Below are 27735 nucleotides of genomic sequence, written 5' to 3'. Positions count from 1 at the left end.
CTTTCTCCATTCTGCTCCTGCTATCTTCATGGCTAGTTTAATGTGCTTAAAAATATGAATTCCAACCAATATTTAAAATACGGGGTATTGATTCTATTTCCTATTTTACCTCATGACAAAAGAGATTTCATGCTGTCATATACACACTCAAGCAGAAAGCCATTTTGCTTTTTCCATTTGTTTTCATTACTTTTTTTCTATATTTGTTCTTTGACACTGTTTGTATTGAAGCCAGGGTTTGCCTTCTTTTCACTTTATCTCTCCATGGCAACAGATAGATTGCAATGCCACACACAAAAATGCAGAATTACAACCTCCCTGCCAGATCAAGCAGAAAGAACTGTATACAGTGTAACCAGTAATGGAAACTCAGGATAGTTAATGAATAAGCCAAATCTTTCTTTTTCAGATAGAATATAAATCACAATTCCTTTTTATATCTTCTCTCTTCTCCCTAGGAAAGATCCCTAGTAGGCCCTCAATAAATATGTGTAGAATGAATGACTGATTGGCTACCCCTAATTCTTTCTTCCAAGCATTCACCAGTCACCTGACTAATGATGTATTTGAAAAATCACAACTGTAACTATTATAATTTACTGAATGCTTCAAATCTACTATGCACTGTAGAGAATACTTTACATACATGAGTTCATTACAGCATCTTCAAAGCTCCATGAAGTGGTCATTATCACCTCTGGTTTGCAGATGAAGAACCAGAGGCTCAGAGAGGTTAAATGCCACTTTCACAGCTAGAAAGTGGAGGAACTGAGATTGGCTCCTTTTAAGTCTATCCAATGCTAGAGCTCGGGTGCTTAGCCTCTCTCCTGGAGTGTGCACCCAGAATTTTGCTGGGAGATCAATGTCATTTCAACAGATCTATTTCTTCCATGAGCTACTGCTCCCACTACTATTTTAGAGGGGGTATACTTACTCATCTCTAATGTGTTCCTTGTGCTTTCTCAGAGATTTCTGACGGTGGCTATATATTACAATTCCAATTTCCTTCAGTGTCTGGGATTTGTTCAATACAAACACCTGAACTCATCTGAAAACAGATACATGCCCTCTTTCTTTATAATATTTGCCACAGTCCTTTTCCACATTCTTTGCCTAAGATCATTCTCTTTGATGATTCATCCTCCAGAGGAACCATACCTGCTCTTCTTCAGGATTTACTCCAAAGTCCTGTTGGTTTTCTTTCTCTGCCACCTCAATCAGACCTGCTCTCTCTTTTCCAGTTCTGCAGCCTCTATCAGGTCAAGACACATGCACAACACCCCTAAATCACTGCAGCAGTCTCCTGCACATTCTCCTTTACCACCTCTATCCCACAAAATTCTCCAGCTAAAGCATTTGGGGTTCTTCTGTTTAGGAATTGACTGCAGCTTTATGCCTCTTCAGGACAGGTTCAAATCCCTTTGCTGTTCTTGAACCAGCCCATTTTCTCATTCTTCCAAAGATCAGACCCAGCAAATCTGTAGGTCTCTACCATGGGGTTTACTGATTTCTGTCTCTAAATTTCCTCTGCACCTCTCTTCCGACTGCAATTTCCTCTCTGCTCCTTTTGTCCAAACTTATCCTTTCCTTCCATGATTAGAGACCTAGCTTCTCTCTACTTCTACCAGTAACTAGCTTGGGATTGTGAACAAGCCTCTTATAGTTCTTTTCAGGCAGTTAACCAGAAATGCTTACTTAGAAATGCTCCCCAAAAGATTGGCTGTCCTGGGCTTCATGGTGCCCTCCTCAATTAAGGCTTCCCTTTGGCTCAGTGTCCAGGAAGTTTTATGTCTTAGAGCAAGACACTCAAGTAAAATTGTAGGTGAACAAGGACCATGTCATCCTTTTGCAAGGTGGAAAAATGAGCCACTTCTCAGGCAGGTCAAATTTAATTAAAAAAAGATCAAGGTTAAATATAATAATGCAGAAGTTATGGATCTGAAAATAGATTCTCTTCAAATATCTATATGTAAGCACCCCTTGAAAAATCTTCCCATTCCCCTAGAAATATAAGTGCTCCAGATTGAAGATCACTTCGACTAGAGCATACTTGAAGTTTTTCCTAATGATGAAGTTCCTTATGATTTGCATCTAAGCTTCTCTCTGGGCATCCTGTGAAGTGTAGATTCTGGAACCAAATGATCGGTGTTCAGATCTTTACACTCTATCACTTACTACCTGTGTAAGTAACATTACTCATCCATTCTTTGGCTAAATAGAAATAATAGTAGTATCTCTCTCACAGAGACATTGTGAAGAACAAACGGGTTAGTGCAAGGAAAGCACTTAGAACAGTGTCTGGCATGTATATTAAATATTTAATAAATATTAACTACTGCTATACTTAGATGCCATAGCAAGAATTTGAGAAGTCGGTCTTATCTTTATGGTTAAGGAGGAGGTATCTGCACACAGGTGGTAATGTAAATTGCATGCAATGATGCTTCTAAGGAAATTCTTTTGTTCAACAAATGCCTATTGATCACCCACTAATTCTGGGCTACTGGTCCCTTGCCCTGCCAGAGCTAACAGCTTGGAAGGGAAAGTTAAGTCAATGCATGCTATCATGCAGTTAAGGGGCAAAATTATTGGTCGCCATGCTTGCTACAGGAAGTCAGAAAAGAGGAGAGAAGTTGGGGTGGAGCCCTAAGGAACTGACTATGCTCTCAACGGGATTTGATCTGAACAAATGTGGAGGGGCTGAGCATTTTACCCATGCCCAGAGCATCACCGGAAGGAGAAGAGTTAGCACAGGAGGCTAGGTTGGTGAGAGAGAGAGTAAAGGCTCTCAGTCAGCCAACACTGAATCTTAATGAGAAAGAGATAATAATCCCAAGCCAACAAGATGGCAATTGATAGCAATAAATGCAAAGTCCTGTGTTCATGCCCCAAATGTCAGCTGCACAAGTCGAGGAGTAAAGTAATCCTAAACTGATGGTAGTTCATGTGAAAAAAATCAAAAAGAGGGAAATTAGAGGACATGAGGGAAATGACTGATTGAAAGCTTAATATGGGTAGGAATTGTTCAGCCTGGGCTGAAATTCCTACCCCAGCCTAGGAGGCTAGGAGGCTATGACAAGATCAAGGAGATTATTGTTCAATGTGAGGTTTTCTGTTGCCCTTGAAGTGATTTTTGAAGAGACTATTAGGAGGTTGACATTAGTTTTAAAATAATACAATACAACCATGAGAGACTCTTAACTCTGGGAAATGAACAAAGAGCTGCAGGAGGGGAGATGGGTGGGGGATGCAGTTAACTGGGTGACAGGCATTAAGGAGGGCACATGATGTGAAGAGCTCTGGGTGTTATACACAACTGATGGACTATTGAACACTACATCTGAAACTAATGATGTACTATATATTGGCTAATTGAATTTAAATTAAAAAAATAACACAATACTTTAAGATATGTATTTTAAAAATCTAGTTTGTAAGCTTTTAAGCTAACTTACAACACCTGCCATTCAATTCTAGTAAATTTAACTATCATTTTTAAAAGGACTTTGAATAATACTTGACCCTAATTATAAACTTAAAGATCTTAAAACATTTAAGCTGTTTATTAATTTAATATACTCTGTGATGTTTTTTTAAAAAAATCTCTTTAGTGTCTCACTTAATGGAAGACAAAACCTCCCAAGTACTTAAGTAATTATTATAAAAATAAATTGTATTTATAAATATGACTCAAATTCTCTTAAATATATTGGTAATATATATACACTTAGTAAGATTTGTGCTTAAAATCATAGTCTACATAACATCGTTAGTTGCACATTTTAAATTGAAGTAATAAGGTTGCCCCTCAAAACAATGCTAAATATTTCAAATGTAAATACTAAATATATGTCAATTTTTATGTGAAAATATTAATATCTTGGGTTTTAATTTCTTAAAACATGTTACAAAATTTTAAATCTTTCCAAAGTTGGAATGGGTTTAGCCCTTAAAATTAACTATTGTACTATACTGCACAATTTGGAGGGTGACCTTCTAATGTAGTATGGGGAATGGCCTTTTCTGCATGAGATGACAAAATGACCAGACAAAATGACAAGATGACAAAATGACCAGACCAAATGTAGAGGTGTTATCTACATTTTCTTCTATGGAAAGCTTGATGGAATGCTTTGAAACCAATTAACAATTAATTTTTATGGAGATTACTCTATAACTTCAAAGGGTCCATGGGGTAGAAGAAAGGGAAGAAGAGAGAACAGGAAACCTACTTTCTTGGATTCAAGTTTTATACATTACCTAGTTTTTATTCTTGTCACAGATGCTTGCAATTCCTACCCAAACCATTGGACTGGATTTTGCATTTCTTTAGTTCTCAAGGGAAGTGTTTTGGTTTTTTTTTTTTCTTTTAACTCTAAAAGCCCTTGTACTTGATGGAACAGTCCAATTTTTTTCACGTATTTGTGACTGATTTAGGATCACAAACAACTCTTGCAATCGGTAATAAGATACACAATTAGATTCTGGATATCTCTCCAGGTTTTGCCTTAATTTTTATCCCAACCTACAAGGCCAGGCTGATAGCCCAAATCTGCCAAAATTGGTGCAGGGCAGACTGTGTCCGATGTCCTCTGTCCAATGCTGCTCCAGGTGATTTTAAAAATCATGACAGCATAATGAATGCCTACCAAGGGCAGCCATCTGGACTGCAAGGTACTGGAAACCAACATTCACAAAGAAGGGAAGGGTAGAAGGGAGACATGATGACTATCTGCAAAGGTCTGAACAACTATTCCATGGAAGAAGTAGTAGACTTCCTTTATTTGACTCCTGACTTCACTGGATAGATGTAACAGAGTAGCAAAGTCAGTTCAGCATAAGGAAGAATTTTCTAACAATGGAGTTCCTTCCAAGGGAAGAGATTACCTTGGGAGATAGTTACCCCCACTTACTGAAAGTATCCAAGTGAACCGGGGTATCCATCTGTCAAATATGTACTAGAAGAGATTCTAATGATAGTCAGGAGGTTGACTTAAATGATTCATAAACTCTCTTCCACCTTTCAGAATCTCTGATCACAAAAAACAGAGTTCACAAAGCTAGATAGCTCATAAAAGGCATCTAAATAGTGTCAAAAACATATTGATGTCATTATATTGCCCCACTTATGGCCGCATGGGCACATCAAACCTCCTGATGCTGAAAGCCTTCCATTTTCCTGGGACAGAAAGCCTTTTGAGTTTTACAGAGATTAGAAATGAGATGGTGGTGGAGGGAGGAGGGATGGGGGGGGGATTTGCTGCAACAGCTGGAAGAAATTAGAGCCACAATAGAAATCAAAACAGTACCACTCTGCAGTTTGGGAGGGGAAGATGGTGGAAAAGAGCTTTACCTCAAGTTAAAGCCCTTGAAGACATAGCACATACGTATACGTATATGCTTGAGTGTTTGAATGCATGTTGCGTAGAACAGGCAAAAGGAATTTGACCCGAGGATAAGTTAACTAGTTGCAGTTAATCAGGTATAGGACTAAATAAAGCATTTAGCCACTTCATTATTAATCATTATATTTTCCTAATAATATTAGCTAACATTTCTTGAATACCTGCTCAGTGACAGGGGCTATACCAGACATTTCCCGTGTTCTTTTCTGTTCCATGTGAGGTACAGGATCAGCATGATAAAGTGATCGGAGAAGACAGGAAAGCCCAAAGAGCATTGCAGGGAGATGTCCATTGACCACTCTTCAGATCACACAATCAAACTTTCAGATTCACTGGCCAGATACCTGGCTTTGAAACTCAGCTCCGCCATTTTACCAAGTATGAGAAACTTAACTTTGTAAAAACTTCAACTTTCCTAGATGTGAAATGAGGATAAATGGCATACCCACTATTTCATAGTGTTAAGGACAAGGCTACAGGTCCAAAATGGAATCACTTATGTAAGCCCCATGTCACCAAGTCAAGATTTAACTCCATTACAGTTTCAGCCCTCCCAGAAATGGAATCTTAAACCAGTCAGTCAGGAATTACCTGATTAGTACAAGTTAAGTCTACCTGCCTGAGAGACCCCTGGTATCCCATGAAGGAAAGTAACCTTACAATAACCAGCCTCCTTCTTTGCCTAGTATAAAGATCTTGTTCCTGCTCCCTCATGCCTATAAAAGTCTTTCATTTTGCACAGCAATTCAGAGCTCCTTTCTATCTGCTAGATTGGATGCTGCCAGATTCAAATTGATTTTTGCTCAAATAAACTCTTAAAAATTTTAAATATGGCTCAGTTTATCTTTTAACAATATGAAGAGTTGTCAAAATTAAATGAGGAAATGCATGTCAAGTGATTTCTATAGTACTTGGCACACAATAAGTATTCAAGAAATGGAAACTATTCTTCTCTCACTGGGGTGGGGCAAATTTTTTCTCTAATGGGCCACACAGCAAATATTTTAGGTTTTGGGGCCATATGGTTTCTGTCACAACTATTGACTGCCCAGGGGCTTTATTTATGGATGCTGAAATTTGAATGGAATAAAACTTTCACATATCATACAATATTCCTCTTCTTTTATTTTTTCAACTTAAAAGATTACAAAAAACATTTTTTTGCCCATGGCCTGTGGGCCATAGTTTATGATACCCACTCCAGCAATCAGAAAGCTCCTACCTCTGTTCCACAGTAGCCATGAGCAAGGCTGCTCAGGTCTCAGACCATGTCACCAGAAGAATACTCTTCCCTCTTGAACATATAATTTCTTCTCGTTGGCTACAAAATGAAAAATATCCTGAGGAAGTGCCCCCACTGTGCTAAATATTGCAAAGGAAGCAGGCTGTCCTTTGGTGCCTCCATCTCCAGCAGAGAGGCAAAGAGTAAACTCACGGAAAGCTGAAGGCCTCTGCCTCCTTACTCTCCCAACATAGCCATCAAACCCTGTCTGCCTCCCAACTAGGGTGTCTTCATATTCCATTTCTTTCTTCCTACTGCCACAGATTCCCTTCCCAATCTAGATTCCATGTCAACTACTTAAAACTGACCTTTCATGTAACTGGGACTCCATGAATGTTTTTATTAAGTATACACAAATCAATATGAGGAAACACACAATGGGATGAAGCCCCCTTTGCGGGCTTTCATGACCACCTTTTTTCCAAAACTATGTTAATCTAAGACCTCTCAAATTAATATTTCTGTCCTACTGCAATTTGAAAAGGGATATGCCAGGAAGGCTTTTTACAAGGCATAGAGATGCGCACACACCTTTCCTGGAGAGTAACTTGGCAACATCTATCAAGATATTTAATGTTGCCAATGCTTTTGACTAGGTAATTGACCTTCTAGGAATGTGCCCTGAGGAAATAATCATAGTCATACACAAAAATTGATGAACAAGATATTCATTAACAGCCTGTGTCCCTCAGACCAAATTCTTGGGAAAGACTAATTACTTGCCATAGTTGGACCACTGGTTCCCCACTCCCCCACCCCTATGCTCTGCCCTCCTGACAGGTGTCTACCTCTGGTCTAATCAGCTATGATGAAAAGGTTTGAGAGGAGAGCAGGATCATTTGATAATCAGGGCTATCCCCTCCAGGGATTGTGGATGGGAAGACAACACTTGTCATATAATATTTAAAAGACAGGAAAATAGTCACAATGTAATCGCAAGTGAGAAGAACAGAATATAATCTGTACATATGATAGATCTTAATTTTTAAAATATAAAATTATTTGAAAAGAAATAGATACTTACAAAAATGATTATTTGGGAACCAAGCTATATATGTACATATAACCAAAACCTATTCATGAAGAAACTCTTCAAGCTCTTTCTCTACCCCACAAATATTTGATAGGTGCACCCTATGCCATGCTACACCCATCAATTCTACAGCCTGATTCATTGGTGCATATCACCAACAGTTTAGGTGACAGTCAGGATTTCTTCCTTTATTTCCCAAAGGCCATGAAGAAAAGTGGTAGCAATGTAATTTTTGACACAGGCCTACAAGTAGAAATTGCAAGTATAACAAATACTATAATTCCTTCAATTATTTCCTAATTAACCTGTAGATATGTAACACAAACACACATATACACTTTAGCACATGGACATTAAAAAAAAAAAAAAACCACCAGAAGGACGTACACCAAAATGCAAATGGTAATTTATCTTTCAGTGATAGGATTACCACTGTGGTTTGTTTCCTTCTTTACATCTTTCTGTATTTTGTAGATTTTCTGCAATAAAAGTGTCTTTCTTTTATAGTAATAAATGGTAAACATTTTTTTTAAGATTCAAAGGAATTATTGAAGGGTAGCAGAATATGTCACACCAAAATGTGACTGAAGGAGTTCAGGACCCACCATCCCAAAATATGCTGCTCTGGCACATTGACTATTTTGAGCTATAGGCACTTGAAAGACAGCAATGGTGGGGAGAGACTTTCTCTGAACTCCCCTTATCTGCCTGAAGACCGATTCTCCAAAAGCAATTCCATTGTCATAGGTCCCCACCTCTAGTTTCATCAACCAAGGAAGACTGACTCTTATCACAGGAGAGGAGACTAGAAGTAGATACCACCCAGACAAACTTTATCCCAAACTATCATACTGTTCTATTCTTCTAAGGACCTATTCATCTCTCCTAAATATCAGTTGCTCTCTACTAAGAAGCCTACATGGCCCTTCCCCTTTCCCTATTAGAGGGTATTTAAATCTAAATTCTAAGCCGCTTCAGGGAGTAAATTATTCTTGTCTAAAAATCTTCCATGTATACATAAGGTAAACATGTTGACAAACTTCTCTGCCTCTTGTTAATCTCTCTTTTATTATAGGAGCCTCAGCTAAGAACTCAGAAGGGTAGAAGGAAAATGATTTTTCCTCCACTATGGTGGAGGAAAATGTTTCTTTTATAAAGAAACAAATAATGACCATGCCAGATACCATTCCTGAGCACATCCTTCTCTCCCCAACCCCAGTCTTCTCTCTGTTCTTCTGTGTGGGAGGTAGAGCCTCACTGCAGGAGGTAGATAAAGCCATGTTGATTAGCCTAGAAATAGTCTCTATGCTGATATCTTCCATATGCTTCTCCAGATCCACCTCTTCTTTCCTCTGCTCTGTGCTCTGATAGACTAATCTGTATGGGTCTAATCACCAGGCTCCTTTGTCCTCTGGAATCAGTTGGATTTGGCAAACCTCAAGGCAAGGCATTTGCCAGCAGGGAAAATGAGGATCCTCAGCAGGGTCTGCCAAAAGCCACAGCTCCCCAGCAGCTACCAGGCTACCCTCTCCGTTACTCCTCTTTCTGTATGTCCTGGTGATTGGTTTATCCCCTTTTCTCTTCAGGCTTGGTAGTGACAAGTCTCCCCACTGTTAATGCCCCAGAGCCCTGCACCCTTTCTATCACATTCCCTACAAGGTTAAAACCAATCTTTTGTCATCACATTGAAAAACAAACCAAGTGTTCAACTAAAATCCTGGTGGGAACTTTTGATCAGGATTTGACACACTTGCTATTCCACAGTCTGAAGATCTGCCTTGACTTGGACCCTTTCAGAGCATTCCACTCAGGAAAGCACCTGTCTACAATTTTATTCATTTTCTTTCTTTCTTTCTTTCTTTCTTTCTTTCTTTCTTTCTTTCTTTCTTTCTTTCTTTCTTTCATCTTATTTATTTGAGAGAGAATGAATGAGAGAGAACAAGCAAGCATGAACTGGGGAAGGAGCCAAATGGAGAGGTAGAAGCCGACTCCCCACTGAGCAGGGAACCCAACATGGAGCTCCATCCTGGAACTCCAATATCATGACCTGAACCTCAGGCAAAATGCTTAATCAACTGAGCCACCCAAGTGCCCCTTTATTCAGTTTCTCCTTTGTGTTTGGCACTAGGAGCATTAAACTGTCTCCTCCGAACCTTCCCAGTTGAACTTCAGGGGTACCTTAGACCAATCTGACATTCTTTTCCTCAATCTGTAGAAGTTCGTCAACTCTTTATGAACCTAAAATATTTTAGAGAGCAATATGGGGATTGCCATCTTGGTGGAGAACATAACATAGGCACTGTGGACTATGTAGATTATGTAGAGTATTAAAAAGGAATTTTCTAGCTAGTTATAACAATACGTGCATAGTGAGAAAGTTAAATAGTAAAATTTAGAAACAGCTCAAGAAGGTTCTCAAGGCAGGAATTATGCCCTCATTGCTAGGCCTGTCTCTACACAGAACGTGGCATGTAGTGATAGTTACACAAATGTTACATAAAAGCACAAGGAAGCCTCCCAAAGTGCCCCCACAGTCAACCCCATGATGGTTCCACCACCTTCCTGGGTCTTCCTTGCCAACTTCAGCCCCATCCCATCACTTCCTTTCACCTGCTTTGGCTTCTTGTTTTCTCACCTGTCTTAATACGTTTGGCTTACTATCATAGATACCATAGCCTTGGTAGCTTAAAAAGCACACTTGTTATTTTTGTGCGTCCTGGAGGCTGAGCAGTCCGAGATCAAGGCACCAGCAGATTCAGTGTCTGGTGAGAGCCTGCTTTCTAGTTCATAGGTGTCCACCTCTTCACTATGTTCTCACATGGCAGAACAAAGCTCTGTCAAGGGATCTCTCTGGGATATATTTTATAAGGGCATTCATCCCTCGTGAGGACTACACTCGCATGACCTACTTACTTTCCCAAAGCCACACGTCCAAATAGTATCACATTGGGGATTAGGTGTCCAAATATGAGTTTGTGGAAGTCACAATCATTCAATCTATAGCACCACACATGCCACTTTGCATAATCCACACAATTTAAATCTTCCAATTTTCCCTAAACCACAGAAAAGGGTATCACCTCAGGCAGCTTCTTAAGTACAGTACTGCAAACACCCTAGAGGCCAGGAACACCAAGGCAAACAATGGCAACAAACAAAGACTCCATAAATTACCCTGCCACACCAATGGGGGAAAAAGGTCCTTCTATCCTGTTGGACTGAGATCCCACTGGTGGGCGCCCTGAAGGGGTGGGGTAAGGGGCAGTTCTTGGGTATAGGCCAGTGAGATCTAGCTCAGGGCTAGGACTAGATTCACCCAAGACTGGAAGATCTGGACCATTGGTACCCCTCTCTTAGCTTTGGATTGTGTGTTTCCTTGGGGCACTTTTGATATTATTATCTTCTATTTCCATTCAGGTGTTGATTCTCATTCCCCTTGCTGCAGTTAGATTCCCTGCCACACCACCAGTGGTGCTCTAGTTCTTACAAGAGCAGGGACCTGGACATACACATCTTTCTATGACCCACGGAACTCTACAGGTGCTTGATAAATACCCATCCAATTAAATCATGACTTTAAACTTTTAAACAAGCCCTCTCCTTATTTTTCCCAAAGTAAGATGCTAATTAATTCGTCTTTCTTCTCTGATAGGTTATCCTAATCCTGAATATTTAGTTACTAATCTCCAAGTAATCTTCCTTATGTGCAAAGAAAGGTATTTCAGCTACCAAAGAGTCATGTTTTTAGAGGAGCAGATATTTCATTTTTTATGAAGTACTTTGTATATAATTTCCAATACTAGGCAGATGAAACAGAGCATTTTCTCTGCCATCTAAAGTGAGACGATGTATTCAGAGATTAGCTTTTAAGAATGTGGTTCTCAAATGTGGTACACAAACACTGGTGTCCCTGAGACCCTCTCAGAGGTTCAGCAAAGTAAAAAGTAATTCCATAATACCGAGAAATTGTTTGCCCTTGTTACTGCTGTGCTGGATTAGCACTGATGGTGCAGAGGTGGCTGTAGTCTCCTTAGCTCTAGTGCTCATTGTATTCTTCACTACCACACACTGGCAGTTAAAAAAAAAAATAGGGAAAAAGGGTAATTTCACTTAAGAATGTCCTGTATGACATAGTAAAAATTATTAACTTTATTAAGTTTTGACCCTTGGGAACATATGTTTTTAATATCCTGTGGGACAAAATGAAAACTACGTAAATAACTTCTGCCTTATAAATATGAAGGTTGTCTTGAGGAAAAACACTCATGCAAGAATTATGAGCTATGCTCACTTTCTTCATGGAACATGTTACTTAAAAGAATGCCTCACAGAAAACAGCCATAGTTTTTGACAGATATTTTCTCTGAAATGAAGGAAGTGAGCCCATCTTCAAAGAAATAAAACTGACAGTATTTGTTGCCAAAGGTAAAGTTTGGGTTTTTTTTTTAAAAATTACAATTTCAGGAAATTTGTATCACTCACTGTGAACTGTACAGCTTCTCTCAATGCCTAGAGACTTTGATGAGTTCCATGGTGATATTAACAATAGCATTATTTTATATTGTAGAACAAAATATCAACATTTGGAAGATCTACAGGATTCAGCCAATCAATAATTTCTGAATGAATAATTCATTATGTTATACAAATTATGCATGAGTTTAAATTTAAAAAAATCAAAGTGCAAGCTAAATCAGTGGATTTTAGTATAACAGAGCATGAAAAGATAATATGATTTCAGATTCCACAATGCAACTAACCTCTAAGAAACCACCACTGGGTGAGTTTTAGTGTAGTATAAAAGAAGAATATCCACAATTACCTTAAAAAGGCTATGAAAATATATTCATTTTCCAACTAGTTATTTGTGTGAGGCCAGATTTTCTTCATCTACTTCAATTAAAACAGTATTACAAGAGCTTGAATGCAAAAGCAAATAATCATCCACTCTTTTCTCCTAAATCATACATTAAAGAGATTTGCAAAAATACAAACACAAATCCATTCTTCTTTTTTAATTTAAGAAAATATATATAATTGTATATTTATTTATTTTTTAACTGAAGTTTGATTTGCCAACATATAGTATAACACCCAATGCTCATCCCATCAAGTGCCCTCCTCAGTGCCCATCACCCAGTTACCCAATCTCCCCGCCTGCCTCCCCTTCCACTTAATTCCATTCTCCTCACTAATTGTTTAATTTGGAAAATATAGTTAAAACTGTTTTATTTATATTGACATGCAATGGGCTTATTGTAATTTTAAAATGAACTAAATAAATAGCTTTTTGGAACCCTCAATCATTTTTAATTTTTTTGGTCTTGGGACCCAAAGGTTTGAGAACTCAACCTATAGGTGTTCTTCTTTGATCATAACCTACTAGCATAACTAACATGGAGTTACATCTTTAAAATATAAACTGGGTTATTTTTTTATCCATGAGTTTTATCTGACCCTTGCTTACACCGAGGCTCCTGGTTGGTGTTTATGGTGTCATTTCTGAAGCTCACATGGCATGATTGAAGAACATCCTGCATTTCCCTCTTCAGAGGAACGTAGTGCTATTTGAAAATTGGAAAGTTTTGCCTTTCCAGCTCATTCTAAAGATGTTGAGTAGGAGTACCCTTCTAGCTTTGTATGTTTTCTGTGTCAAAGCCAACTATCTGCCCTTGACTAAATGCTGCCCTCAGTTTCACAAGATTGCAACAATAGGACTGCCCGTGGAGTGGGGCTGATAATAGTCACATCAACCACATCCATATGTTTCCTTCTCTCTAGATGTATGTAAGCCCTGGAGGATTCTGGGGGCATTTTTCAGGCATGATTTCTCTTTATAGAACAATTTCCCCCAAATAGTTTATGCTTGATTCAGTATTCCTTGATCTTGTAGCTTGAGTGAATTGTTCTGTAGAGTCCTAGCCACTCAGAGAGGGTTCGTATTAAAATGGCATTCTCTAGTCTACGTGATCCTTGAATTGCTGCCTAATTTCTGATCGGAATTTGAGCTGACAGAAGTCACGTGCTTTCCTGTTTCTGTCATTTGTGGAATGTTTCCCTTCTCCCATGAAACCCTTTTACCACCAGTGATTTCATTTATTGCTCTAGTGAACAGCATGTGATTTTTTCTCCAACATCTAATTTGCAAAATTGGCGACATGCATTTCTCAAGAAGGTATTTTTAGAGTCTTTGTATTATTTTTTTTAATGAACTACAGGTATTTATTTCAATGTAACAATTTGGTTTTATTGCCCTTTTAAAATTAAGCATCTTGGTGGATTTTTGTTTCTTACTTTTCCTCTCCCTCTAGATTCTGAATTGAATCATGTTGTCACTGTTACGTCCAAAGTTCACCCACAGCTACTTTCTGTAGCTATTCCTGACCACCACTCAGGACAAAATATAATACATTTCTTTCCTTGTGGATTTAAAGGCTAACTTTTTAAAGAAATCATTTGTATTGTCTAAGACTCTTTATTTCTATATCTGTCCCCAGTTCAAAAAGAACTGCTACAATTTGTATAAATCCTTCTTAGGGGTAAGTCTCTGGCTATTATCATTTGGTCTAATTTTGTAGCTTCCCTACTTATTACAAAATCTCAACTCTAGCTCATCATTCAATTCAATAAACATGGTTCAAGCACACAATAAAGTAAGTGCTTTGGGCATACAAATATGAAAGACAATATAAGATACTAGACACACTGTGGCTTCTGAACTCCCCGGAATCCAGTCTAATGGGGGAGACAGAGGCTGACATGAGTAAGTACCAACAAAGTGCTTTGGGAGGGCAGCCTGAACTCCAACTACCATAGGGGCATTAATGATGGCAACTATGCCTTAAGGTTTTTCATAACCCTCATTGTGTAGCCCCTGTATCCCTGAGCTACACCAATCTTGGCATCTATGAGGCTTAGGTAATAAGTGAAAGGGCATTTGTACCCACCCACCTCAAGAGGTCATATCTGACACCCTGTTCTTCCCAGAGTATGCCTTTCTGGTGGGCTCTTCAACTGTGATCATTCTGCACTGCTTCTTCTAACATGTGCCTGAAATCTCACTCCGTCCCAACACTGTGGCCATGCCTTCCAGTGCCTTTGGTGCTGGACGCTATTGCCCTTATCACCATTACTGAAGAAGTTCTAGAAGCTGGGACAATATTTTTACCCAGTCTTTGAGGTCTCAGAATGGTTAATTATAGTTTTATTTAAGCTCTTATGAGGGCCTCTTTTGCTTAGTCCCCTCAGGAGAGGGATTTCATGAAAACTCTGCAAAGTGGGGATGGAGGTGGGAGACATGACTTCAGAGTCACACCATCCGTGTACTCATACATATATTTTTTTCTCTTCACGGTAAAGACTTCACTTTCCTGGAGGAATACTGATCATAGAGGTTGAGAAGCTCTTTATTTCCTCTCTGTTGATCCAGGTATCCTAAAATCTGATTGTCACCTTCAAAGGCCCTTCACCATTTATCCCAGGAATAGAGTCCCCCATGCAAATGGGGGTCTTGATGGACTGCCAACATTTCTGAGGTAAGTATTCAGATTAGTCCCTTCCACTCCCATCAATCCTCAATTCCCTTGCTAGTGCTTTTCTACCAAGACTTTTTAATTATCAAAATAATACATATTCTTTTTCAAAAATTAAAATTGTAGACAAAATATATATAAAGTAAAAAAGATCCCTATTGTACCTTCTCACTAATCTCACCTCTCAGAGATAATTATCATTTCAAGTTGGTGTCTTTTCTTTTTTCTTTTTTTTGTCTTTTCTGTTTTCATGCACACATACTCTTTATTGTTCACATATAGATTTTTAACAGAATAGTATTATACTATGCATATTATTTTAAAACTGAATTTTTTTTACCAATAATAATATATCACTATCTTACCACATCAATTCATATAATTCTATTCTTTCATGGTATTCCATAATATGAATATATCATAATTATATCCATGTTTCCATTGTTTTGTTTTTTCAAATAATTCCACAACTAACACCTTGTATGACCAATTATGTATATACACATTTTTTACAAATAATGCCAAAATAACATGATTTTAAAATTCTTACCAATCATGCTGTTCCTCACACAGATGCTTCACCCTCTTCTAGATGATATGTCAACCCTGTCCTTCATCAAGAATTTTTTGTAGCATGGTGATTCTCTGTCCCTTTATTTGCCGAAATCTTGACTACTTGCCCAACTCTTAGCATAATGCCTAGCATATAATAATACCCTATGGGGATCCCTGGGTGGTTCAGCGGTTTGGCGCCTGCCTTTGGCCCAGAGTGCGATCCTGAAGTCCCGGGATCGAGTCCCACGTCGGGCTCCCGGCATGGAGCCTGCTTCTCCTCCCCCTGTGTCTCTGCCTCTCTATGTCTATCATTAATAAATAAATAAATCTTAAAAAAAAAAGTACCCTATAAGCACTGGGGAGGAAGGAAGGAAAGAAAAAGGGAAAAAAGGACAAATGCTAAGCACTATAGAACATTTATTGTTTATTAGCTGATACCTGTATATCTTTAAGCTGATACCTGTATATCTTTATGACTTTTCTGGCACTCTCCATGGAAGTAACTGCTTACAGAGGTCTTAGTTTCATTTATTTGCCAGGCTATAGGTGATGGAAAGTGATTGTAAGAAATTTTTGGTCCTTGGCCTTGAAAGTCCTAAAACCATTTCAGAATTAGGGAAGATTCAAGATGTGGTAGATTATTTGTTAAAAGGACCACCATAGGGGATCCCTGGGTGGCTCAGAGGTTTAGCGCCTGCCTTTGGCCCAGGGCGCAATCCTGGAGTACCGGGATCAAGCCCCGCGTTCGGCTCCCAGCATGGAGCCTGCTTCTCCCTCCTCCTGTGTCTCTCTCTCTCTCTCTCTCTCTCTCTCTCATAAATAAATAAATAAATCTTAAAAAAAAAAAAAAAAGGACCACCATAATTCTCATCCTTTGTGTTATCCTCTCATGTGTCTTTAGACTTGGCCATGTAACTTGTTTGGGCCAATGCAACTATAGTAAATGTGACACAGAGACTTGGAAAGTATTGGCATATTTGGGCTTATTTTTTCTTGTGCCTCTTAGGAACCCTGAAACTACCATGTGAAAAACTTACAATTTGAGCCAGCCTTTTAGAGGGTTCAAGACCATACGGAGCTGGGACAAACCTTCTCAACCAAGGCTTCCTAAATCAACCATTCTGCCAAGCACTAGACATGTCTGTTGCTATCTCAGATCATGCAGGCCCAGCCAAGCTGCCACTTGATTGACCTGATCAAAAAAAGTCACCCATAGCTGACATAGAATCATATAAAATAATAAATGTTTGTGTTTTAAGCAACTAAGTTTTGAAGTGGTTTTTGTTTTTTTTTATTTGATGCAGCAAAAGCTAATTGATACACAAGAATTTACCAGAAAATGACAGTACAAGAAACAATCATTTGGATAATATTACACCTTACCAAAATGCAAAACCCTACATAAAACATTAGCAAATTATGTACCATTTGTAAACAGGGTATCATGAACAACTTGAATTATCTCAAGAATATATGGGATTTGCCACTTAAATCATCCCATCAACAGAATAAAGGGAAAATGTTTCTAATTGTCTTAATAGATGCAGAGAAAATGCTCAATGAAATTCAATGATCATTTCTTTTTAAAAAGATTTTATTTATTTATTCATGAGAGACACAGAGAGAAAGGTAGAGACACAGACAGAGGGAGAAGCAGGCTCCCTGTGGGGACCCTGATGAGGGACTCAATCCGAGGACCTTGGGATCATGCCCTGAGCCAAAGGCAGATGCTTAACCGCTGAGCCACCCAGGCATCCTTCAAAAGTAATTTCTTTTTTTTTTTTTTAGATTTTATTTATTTATTCATGAGAGAGAGAGAGAGAGAGAGAGAGAGAGGCAGAGACACAGGCAGAGAGAGAAGCAGGTTCCATGCAGGGAGCCCAACGTGGGACTCGATCCCAGGTCTCAAGGATCACACCCTGGGCTAAAGACAGCGTTAAACCACTGAGCCACCCGAGCTGCCCCCAAAAGTAATTTCTAATAAAACTTTTTGCAATTCCTCGATTTCTCTTTCTTCAGCCTTCCTGTTAATACATAGAAATGCAACTAACTTCTGTGCATTGATTTTATATCCTGCAATTTTGCTGAATTCCTGTATGATTCTAGCCATTTGGGGGTGGAATCTTTTGGGTTTTCTACATAGAGTAACATGTCGCTTGTGAAGAATGAAAGTTTGACTTCTTTGCCGATTTGGACACTATATATTTCTTTTTTGTTGCCTGATTGCTGAGGCTAGGACTTCTAGTACTATGCTGAACAACAGTGGTGAGAGTGGATATCCCTGTTGTGTTCTCAACCCTAGAGGAAAAGTTCTCAGTTTTTCCCCACTGAGGATGACACTCATTGTGGGTTTTCTGTATATGGCGTTTATGATATTGAAGAATGTTCCTTTTATCCCTATATTGCAGAGAGTTTTTATCACGAAAGGATGCTGCATTTTGTCAAATGCTTTTTCTGCATCTATTGAGAGGATCGTATGATGCTGAACTCTAGGAAACAAACTGAGGGTTGCTGGAGGGGAGATGGGTGAGGGGAAGGGATAACTGGGTGATGGACATTAAGGAGGACATTTGATGTGATGAGCACTGGATGTTATATGCAACTGGTGGATCACTAAATTCTACCTCTGAACCTAATGAAAAAAACTTACTAGCAAATAGGAACACAAAGAAACTTTAACTTTATAATGATTATCGTCTTAAAAACACATCTAAGGGGCACTTGGGTGGCTTAATTTTAAGTGTCCAACTCTTGATTTTGGCTCAGGTTATGATCTCAGGGTCATGAAACTGAGCCCTGTGTCAGGCTCCACACTAAGCATGGAGTCTGTTTAAGATTATCTCTCCTTCTCCCTCTCTCACATCCACTCTTTCTCTCCCTCAAAAAAAAAACAAAAACAAAAACAAAAACCTAATATCATAGTTAATGATAAAATGTAAAATGTAGAATTTTCCTATTTTCCTTTTAAAATGAGGAACAAGGGCAGCCCTGATGGCTCAGCAGTTTTAGTGCTGCCTTCAGCCCAGGGCATGATCCTGGAAATCTGGGATTGAGTCCCACATCGGGCTCCCTGTGTGGGGCCTGTTTCTTCCTCTGCCTGTGTCTCTGCCTCTCTCTCTCTCTCTCTCTCTCTCTCTCTCTGCGCCTCTCATGAGTAAATAAATAAAATCTTTAAAAAAAAAGATTAAAAAAGTAATAATAAAATGAGGAACAAGATTAGGATGTCTGCTATCACTGCTTCTATTCAATAGCACTCTGGAAGTCCTAGTCAGTGCAATAAAATAAGAAAATAAGACACAAAAAAATTAGAAAGAAAGAAATCAAATTTTCATTCACAGAAAATATGATTCTGTAATAGAGAAAATCCAAGAGAATCTAAATATATTACAAGTTTAAGAGATTTAAGCATACTGGCAGGATACAAAACAATATACAGAAATCAATAGGACTTTCCTGCAGAACAGTGGTAACCAATTGGAAAATGAAATTTCAAAAATAAAAACAAACAAAAAAAAAAAGGTCAAAGCCCAGTCTACCTTTATCTGCTTACTCATCTTGGTTGTATTTCCATGTGATATGGATGACTAGCCACAGATTTCTAAGTTGCATGAAGGCAGGCACAGTGTGTCATTTGCTCAAGACTGTAATCTTAATACCTGACACATAGTGGGTCCTCAATAAACATTTTTGCCAAACAAACCTGATAGAGTAACCAACTATCTTAGTTTGCCCAAGGCTGAGGGGTCTTCTGAGGATGTGAAAGTTTCAGTGCTAAAATCAGAACAGTTCTGAGCAAACTGGAACAGCTGGTCACCCTCACCCTACATGTCAACAAACCCAAAGGGAAGAGAGAATTTGTGTGTCTGTGCGTACTGACAAATTAAATTCTGTCTGCCTCTGTTGCAGGGAAAAACACCACTCTTCCCTACTGTGTGTCTCTTCTCTGTGCCTCTCTTTACTACTCACACAAAAAAATTCACTTTTGGCCACCAAATACGTGATTTTTCTCCACACCAACCAAGTCTCTCCAACACCAGCTGGGTGTCCTAAAACTTAGCTCAATTCTGACACTTTCTACCAGCAGACAACTCAGATCCTACAGGTTAAGGCTCAGTCCCACAAGACTGCCCCACCCCCACCCTCATTCCCATCCCCCACTTCAGACTCCAGGCACAAGCCCAGGTTATTGCGTTTCTTCTGACCGACTGGCTATAGATTGAAGATTCCAACAATCCTCTCTTGGGGTTCAGTTCTTTGCCCAAGCGACTCACAGAACTCAGGAAAAACACTTATGTTTACCAGTTTATTAAAGGATATGATAAAGGATACAGATGAACAGCCAGATGAAGAGATACATAGGAGAAATCTGGGAATGAATTGAGCACAGGAGCTTCTGTCTCCATGGAGTTAAGGCATGACATCACCCTCCTGGTGCATATATATTCACCCACCTGGAAGCTCCACAAACCCCATACTATTGGGATCTTATGGAGGCTTCCTCACGTAGGCACAATCAATTATTAACTCCATTTCCAGCCCACCTCTCCTGTCTGGAAGATGAGGGGGTGGAACTGAAAATTCCAAGCTTCTAATCATGGTTCTGTCTTTCTGGTGAACAGCTCCCATCCAGGACCCCACCCAGAGTCACTTCATTAGAATAAAAGATGCTCCTAGTGCTCTTTTCACTTAAGAAATTACACAGGTTTTAGGAGTCCTGTGACAAAAACTGGGCAGAGGTCAATATATATATTCTATTATTATATACCATGATTAACCAAGGAATAAGCTACTGGCTTCAGGGCTAAAAAAAGAAAGTGAAAGAATTTTCAATGAGTTTGTTTTGGTAGGTTACTAACCAGATCAGGCTAAGCTAATGAAACAATGCCTCTCCATGCTAAAAACTATACAGTGATATTTTAGAATCTAAGACAAAATTAAAATCACCAAGAGTTTATAGAACTTATAAGATTCCCCCTACACCATGCCAACACAATCTAACAGCATCCCAAAGTGAGAAGCCATAAAAGAATTTTCATTAAATTGCAAGTAACTGCAATGTCTTTTTTCCCAAAAGTAATCTGAAAAATTCAAAAGGCCCTGTTGCTCTGGAAATGAAATAATAATGAAATAATACTCATCTGATAAAACAACTACTTCTGGTGAGAAATATAAGTTATGAATTTGCATTACATTCAATACTTGACAATTTTTCTAAAATATCCTAAACAACCACACAGTTTTTTCTATTTCAAATTAATATTCATTACCTTCAAAACACAGAGGAGGGGTATAGTGGCATAGATGATTTGATAAGTAAATAATACAATTTACCAAAGTGTTCTGTCATGGTCCATGATTTACCTATCCACAAGTAAATGCAAATTCCTTCAGCATGCCTATGTAATTTGTCAAATCCAATTGAAATTGTAGACTCCTGCATGGCTTCTGTCTTATTTTTCCTCCATGCCAGACAAGTTTTGATGATTCTGCCTTTATGATACTTTTCTAATTCTTCTACCTGGTTGATCCTAGGTCTAACATAAGGGGAATAGTAATAGAAAACATATCAACCTATAGAGTTCTCAGATTGATTAGCCAAGCAGTAATGAAAAAGAGAGAACAACACATAAAGTACTTGCTATGAATGTGCCAATAAATAAGTTGCCTCATTTAATCCTTAAAATAACTTGGAGAGGTTATTGGAGAGGTAGGTATTATTATCCCCATTTGCTTATGAGCAAACTGAGTCTCAGATAGTTTGAATATACTGAACAAGTTCATTCAGCTACTGAACTGCAGGATTCAGATTTAATTCAGATTTAATTCGTCTGGGTGAACACACCCCAGTGGCTTGGGTAGTGAGTCTATGATAAATGAATCATTTGGACACACATAATTAGAAAGTGAATTTTCCTGGCTTTAACTAATAAGAAATGTAAGAAAACTAACTTCCATGAATGTGTAATTCTACTTTCAGAGTTTATTATATATATGATTTTATACCTCCAATTTTGGTTAAGCTGAACTAATAAACCATAGATAAAATAAATTTTTCCTGACCCCCTCCCAAAGTAATAAAACTCACCACTTTATGGATAAACATATTCTCTTAATTTAGCTTAAATGTATATTAGTAGTTTAAGTCGAGATTTTATATTATTTCAAAAATATATCTAATTTAAGATATCTCATTTTGGATCAAATTATCTGATACACAATGCAATGGATTACGCATAAAGCCATAATTGCTAAATAATGTTTCTTTCATTAAATATTTTTTTAGTCTCAAATGCTTAGCTTTATTAAAACTTACTTTATTCAAGTGATATCGTATTCTATGTTAGATTTAATAATGCTAATCTTATTTATTTTTAGATCATGAGATTTAAAATATGTCATTATAACAAGTTAACAATGCATTTGTGTATAAAGAGAAATATAATAGAATAGATGAAGTTAGAGAAATAGGCAGAGGTCAGTTTATATAGGGTCTTTTAGGCCAGACAAAGAGTTTGGACTTTATTTACATTCAGTAGGAAGCTATTAACAGATTTTAGGCAAGAGAATAACATGATATAATTTATATTTTAAGAAAAGCACTATGACTATTGTATGAGGAGTATATCTTAAAAAGGGGCAGGAGTGGAATCCAGAAGGCCAGTTGAGACATGTGGTCAAACCATGTTTGAGGGAAAGACATTGATAACTGAATGGTGGGGAAATAGTGGGAATAGACACCGGGGTCATGGTATCTTATTGGTGGATTGGGTTGGGAGTGGGCTGGATAGAGAGTAAAGAGCCAAGGGTATCTCCCAGGTTTGAAGACTGAGCTGTGGATGGCAGCATTATCGAAATGGAGGATAAGAGAGAAGTAGGGTATGTTCCCTTGTTGCAAGGTTTCCATGTGTGTTTGTTTGAGGATGATGTCTCTTCAGAACTTCACCCTACTTTACTGTTCACATACCTTTTGTAATTTTCCAATTGTGGCAGATAGACTCCACAGTAGTCCCCTTGATCCCAACTTCGTTGTGGCCATGCTTTGTATCACTCCTTCCCCTTGAGTATTGATGGGACCTGTGACTTGCTTCTCACCAATGGAATACAGCAAATGCAACAGAATGTACATAAAAACATATATGTGACAATATTATGTAATACTGTTGCCATTTTTCTAGGAAACTCTCCTTGTTAGCTTTAGAGAAGCAAGCTATCATGCTGTGGGCTGGCCAAGAGGGGAGCTAAGTGGCAAGCTACTGAGGGCAGCACCTGGTTAATGGCCAGCAACATACCGAGTCCCTTAGTGCAACAATCTGGAGCAAATAGAATACTTCCAACAACTACATGAGCTTGGAAGCACGTCCTTTCCCAGTCAGGCCCAAGATAAGGCAACAGCCCCAGTTGTTACCTTGATTGTGGCCTTTTGATACCCTAAAACAGCTAAGCAGTGCTCAGATTCCTGGTCCACAGAAACCATGACATAATAAAATGTGTGTTGTCTTAAGCCCTGTATTTGAGGTAATACTGTTAAGTAGAAATAGATAACTAATAAATCAATCTTCTTCAACTATTTTTTGAAAGAAATTATAATCATAACAGGATTCAGGTTTCTCCCATAGAAAAATCCTTATTACTGTTTTGGAAAAGTTGCTTTTGATAAATGTATAATATTTATAAATGTGTAAGTCCATATATTCTCTCCAATAGCATACATAAAAGGGTTGCACATATCTGTCAATTTAACACTTATAGAATTCATAAGCTACAAGGAAATTTGGAGAAGTGAAGCAACTTACCCAAGTTCCTACAGCTACTTAGTGACAAGTCTGGGAGCAAAACTTGCCACATTGAAATGTGATTTTTAGCATTCACAGATCATGCAACCAGGAGGAAAGTCTTGACAATCTTCCATTTTTTAAAGTGTATACTATCAAAATCTTTCAAGAATTCTCCAAAGACAAAAATTTTCTCACCTAGAAAGTATACTGCCATATGTAAATTTAGCCTTAAAAAAAAAAAAAAAACTCAGAGCTGAAGAAAATGGCTTTTATTTGTATTTGACTCCCTATTTCACTCTAGAGTATTTCATGATAAATGCTGTTTAGCTTTTATATTTTTATCCAGGATCCTATTAATACATATGAGCCATAGTAGGTGCTAAAAAATAAAGACAGCCCAGACTCTGCTCTTGCAAAGCTGCTGGTTTGAAGTGGCATAGATAGATCTGTCTTGGCCTCCTAAAAGATTGTCTTAGAGTGTTTTATTTGATCCCAAAAAGAAAGCATTAATGATGATGCATGCACAGTCCCTGGCACAGAGCAAATGTACCTGTTGTTATTAGACAGAAAAGAAATGGGAGGTGCAATGGGACAGTATGCTCCAAACCTTTAGCAGATGATGAAGCAAATCTCCCCACCCTATTACTTTGTAATTCCCCATAATTTTACTTTCAATAGTTTGTCATTTTATTTGATAACAACCCTGATAGAGAGAAAAGAGAAATGTTCAGCAGCATGCTGAGAGCAACTGGAATGATTCATCAGAGTGAACAATTGCCCAACCATTGCCATATGTAGAAAGGGGCTGAAAGTTGCACCAGTATAAACAAATACTTTTGGACTTCTGTCAGAGGACCAAGACATGGCAATGGGTAAACCGCCAGGTTGAGCCGACGAAACCTGGCCTCTCTTCTTTTGGTAGCTATTTATTGAGCACCTACTGTCCATCAGACACTGTGCTAGATACTGAGAATATAAAAAATGAATAAAGCACAATGTTGGGCTTCAATAAAAATAAATTGTAATATAGTTCTGCAATAGAACAATATATATAAGGCCACACAGAGGAACAAATGATTAACTCTAACATGGGAGTCAGAGAAAGCATCTCAGAGAAGGTACTGGGTTTCCTTACAGGGTGGCAAAAATGTCCTAAAAGTGATTGCATGGTGATGCTTGAACAACCTCATGAATATAGTAAGAAACATTGAATTGTATACTTTAAATGGGTGAACTATATGGTGGATTACATCTCAATAAAACTGATAGGTGGAAAAAACCATGCCAGATATAAGATCATTGAGTGCTCAAATAGCCTCAATTTTTCACATGTCTCTATGTCCATGCCCTCTGACATGTGACTTTCCACTTCCTCTCATTAAAGAGGTAGATTCATTTCCCCACACATCAAATCTGGGTTGACCATATGACTTGCCTTTCATTTTTTAAAAATATATTTTATTTATTAATTAATGAGAGACGGGGGCGGGGGAGTGCAGAGACACAGGCAGAGGGAGAAGCAGGCTCCATGCAGGGAGCCTGACATGGGACTTGATCCTGGGTCTCCAGGATCAGGCCCTGGGCTGAAGGCGGCGCTAAACTGCTGAGCCACCCAGGCTGCCCTGACTTGCCTTTCCTAAGAGAATGTAGGGAAATGGCTCAGGGTCAGTTCTGAGCCTGAGACTCAAGAACCCTTCCATCTTTCCATTTGACCTTTGCTCCTCTGCCATTGCCATAAAAACATACCTGGATTAGCCTGATAGAAGATGAGAGACACCTGGTGAACAGAAGAGTCTCTTTAATCATCCTATTTGAGGTCATCCTAGATTAGCCAAAAGCCAGCCAATTCCCAGACATGAATCCCAGTCATGACTAGAAAAAAAACTCCCTATCAAATCCAGCCCTGTCAACCTTCAAACTCATAAAATATGTGAGTTTCTTTGTTTTGTTTTAAGCTACAGTATTTCAGGATCGTTTGCCGAATTTTCTTGGTAGAAAGAGGTAACTGATAGAGTGGTAAACATTCAAGTGTCATCTCATGAACTTCAAGAAAGAGGATAAGGAATATAGTGAATGAAATTCAGAGCTTCTTGGACATCTTCTCTTACAGAGAAGGAGAGGGAGGATTAGAATACATACATTTAATTGTATGTGTATGTGTGTGTGCATGTGTGTGCATAAAAATATAAAAATGCTGGTTAAAAGTAGTACAAAATGGTTGGAAATTCCACAGTGACACTTTAAAATATACCATGTACTGGGATACCTGGCTCAGTCAGGATAGCATGCAACTTTTGATCTCAGGGTCATGAGTTCAAGCCCCATGTTGAACGTGGAGCTTACTTTTAAAAAAAGTATGAGGGGATCCCTGGGTGGTGCAGCGGTTTAGCACCTGCCTTTGGCCCCGGGCGCAATCCTGGAGGCCCGGGATCGAATCCCACGTTGGGCTCCCAGTGCATGGAGCCTGCTTCTCCCTCTGCCTGTGTCTCTGCCTCTCTCTCTCTCTCTGTGTGTGTGTGTGTGACTATCATTAAAAAAAAATTTTTTATAAAGTATGAGTAAAAAAGTATTTTATGAATAAAATATAGCATATACTATTTAGTATCTAGTAGTGATTACATTGCAAAATACACTTTAGTTTTTTCATTATAAAAATTCAGCCAAACAATATCACATCTGTGGTATTTGAGCCAAAAATGTATAACCTTGACCTATTCCTAGAAAAAATGTTAAAATAACCCAAATTGTGGGACATTCTATTCTAGTGAAACAACTGGCCAGCACCTTGAAAAGTGTCAAAGCCCTGAGAGACCAAAAAAAAAAAAGGGAATTTTCCCAGATTTGGAGGGAATAAAGGAGACATGGCAATTAAATGAAATATGGAATCCTTGGATCTTAGAACAGAAAAAGGACATTAGTGGGATGATTAGCAAATTTTGAACAAGACCTGTAGATTAGTTGATAGTAAAAAATATTAAATCAAATGTTAACTTTCAGGTTTCGATAATTGTATTATGTAAATAAGTTCTCAACATTTGTAGAAGCTTGGTGAAGGATTATACAAGAACTCTGTGTACTATCTTAGCAATATTTTTGTAAGTCTAAAATTATTTCAAGATAAACTGTTTTTTAAATCAGAAAGTTAGACCAAGGATAATGTGATCACATTTACACACACTTTTTTTTTTTTTAAAGACAAGAGTATATAGAAAACTGTTAGCAACAAATGATTTGTGGACATGCCAGACACTATTCTAGATACCGGTGGTATAGCAGTCAACAAGACAAAAAAAAAAAAAAATCCCTAGACTCAGTTGGAAGTAGACAGAAATGTACAAGATAATTTCAGCTGGTACTATACTATGTAGAAAATAAAACAAGGTGAGAGGGTGAAAACAGATTGGGTAGGCTACTTTATTTATTTATTTATTTTTTATTTATTTTGGGGGGGTGGGTAAGCTACTTTAGATTAGGTGCCTAGGATAACTCTCTCTGAGGAAGTATTACTTGAATGAGACCTGACTAACCTAAGGGGCTCACTTTGTGAAGATATGGAAGGGACATTCCAGGCTGGGAAAAGCAAAGCAAAGGCTCTGAGGCAAAAGCAAATAGGAAGTTTGACAGGAAGAGAATGGCTAGACCAGCCCAGGGTGGAATGTGACTGGGTCAGATGGTCAGACTGGACTATATTCAGCACAGGCAGGCCTGGGTAAGGAGTTTGTGCTTTAGTTCATGTACAAAAAGAATTTACTGGATGGTTTTAAGAGAGATGGAACATGGTATGACTTACATTCTTTAAAATGCCATTTCAGGGACGCCTGGGTGGCTCAGTGGTTGAGTGTCTGCCTTTGTCTCAGGGTGTGATCCCAGAGTCCTAGGATCGAATCCCATATTGGGCTTCCTGCATGGAGCCTGCTTCTCCCTCTGCCTATGTCTCTGCCTCTCTCTCTTTCCCTCTGTGTCTCTCATGAATAAATAAAATCTTTAAAAAACATAAAATAAAATGCCATTTCATTTTTTTTTGTGGAAATTGACCTGCGAGAGGACAAGAAGCAGAAGGAGGAAGGCCTGTGAGTACTGTGATTATGATAGGTCTAGAGAAGGAGGGATGGTGTTTTGACAGGGTGGTCAGTGAAGGTGGAAAGCAGGGAAT

General features: G+C 38.4%; 1 long non-coding RNA gene across 1 annotated transcript in view; it reads left to right on the top strand.

Moving 5' to 3' along the window:
* LOC121485299 overlaps positions 1–17073 on the top strand; it is a 42015-nt gene extending 24942 nt beyond the window's left edge. The window contains exons 3-4 of the long non-coding RNA XR_005986248.1: positions 15150–15255; positions 16814–17073. This is a non-coding gene — a long non-coding RNA (uncharacterized LOC121485299). The remainder of the gene's footprint in view (positions 1–15149; positions 15256–16813) is intronic.
* The last annotated feature ends 10662 nt before the right edge of the window (positions 17074–27735 follow it).

This window comes from Vulpes lagopus, chromosome 2 (genome assembly GCF_018345385.1).
Source record: "Vulpes lagopus strain Blue_001 chromosome 2, ASM1834538v1, whole genome shotgun sequence".
NCBI classification, from domain to species: domain Eukaryota; kingdom Metazoa; phylum Chordata; class Mammalia; order Carnivora; family Canidae; genus Vulpes; species Vulpes lagopus.
The sequence above is the reverse complement of the archived record's forward strand: the minus strand, read 5'-3'. Positions and strand labels throughout refer to the sequence as shown.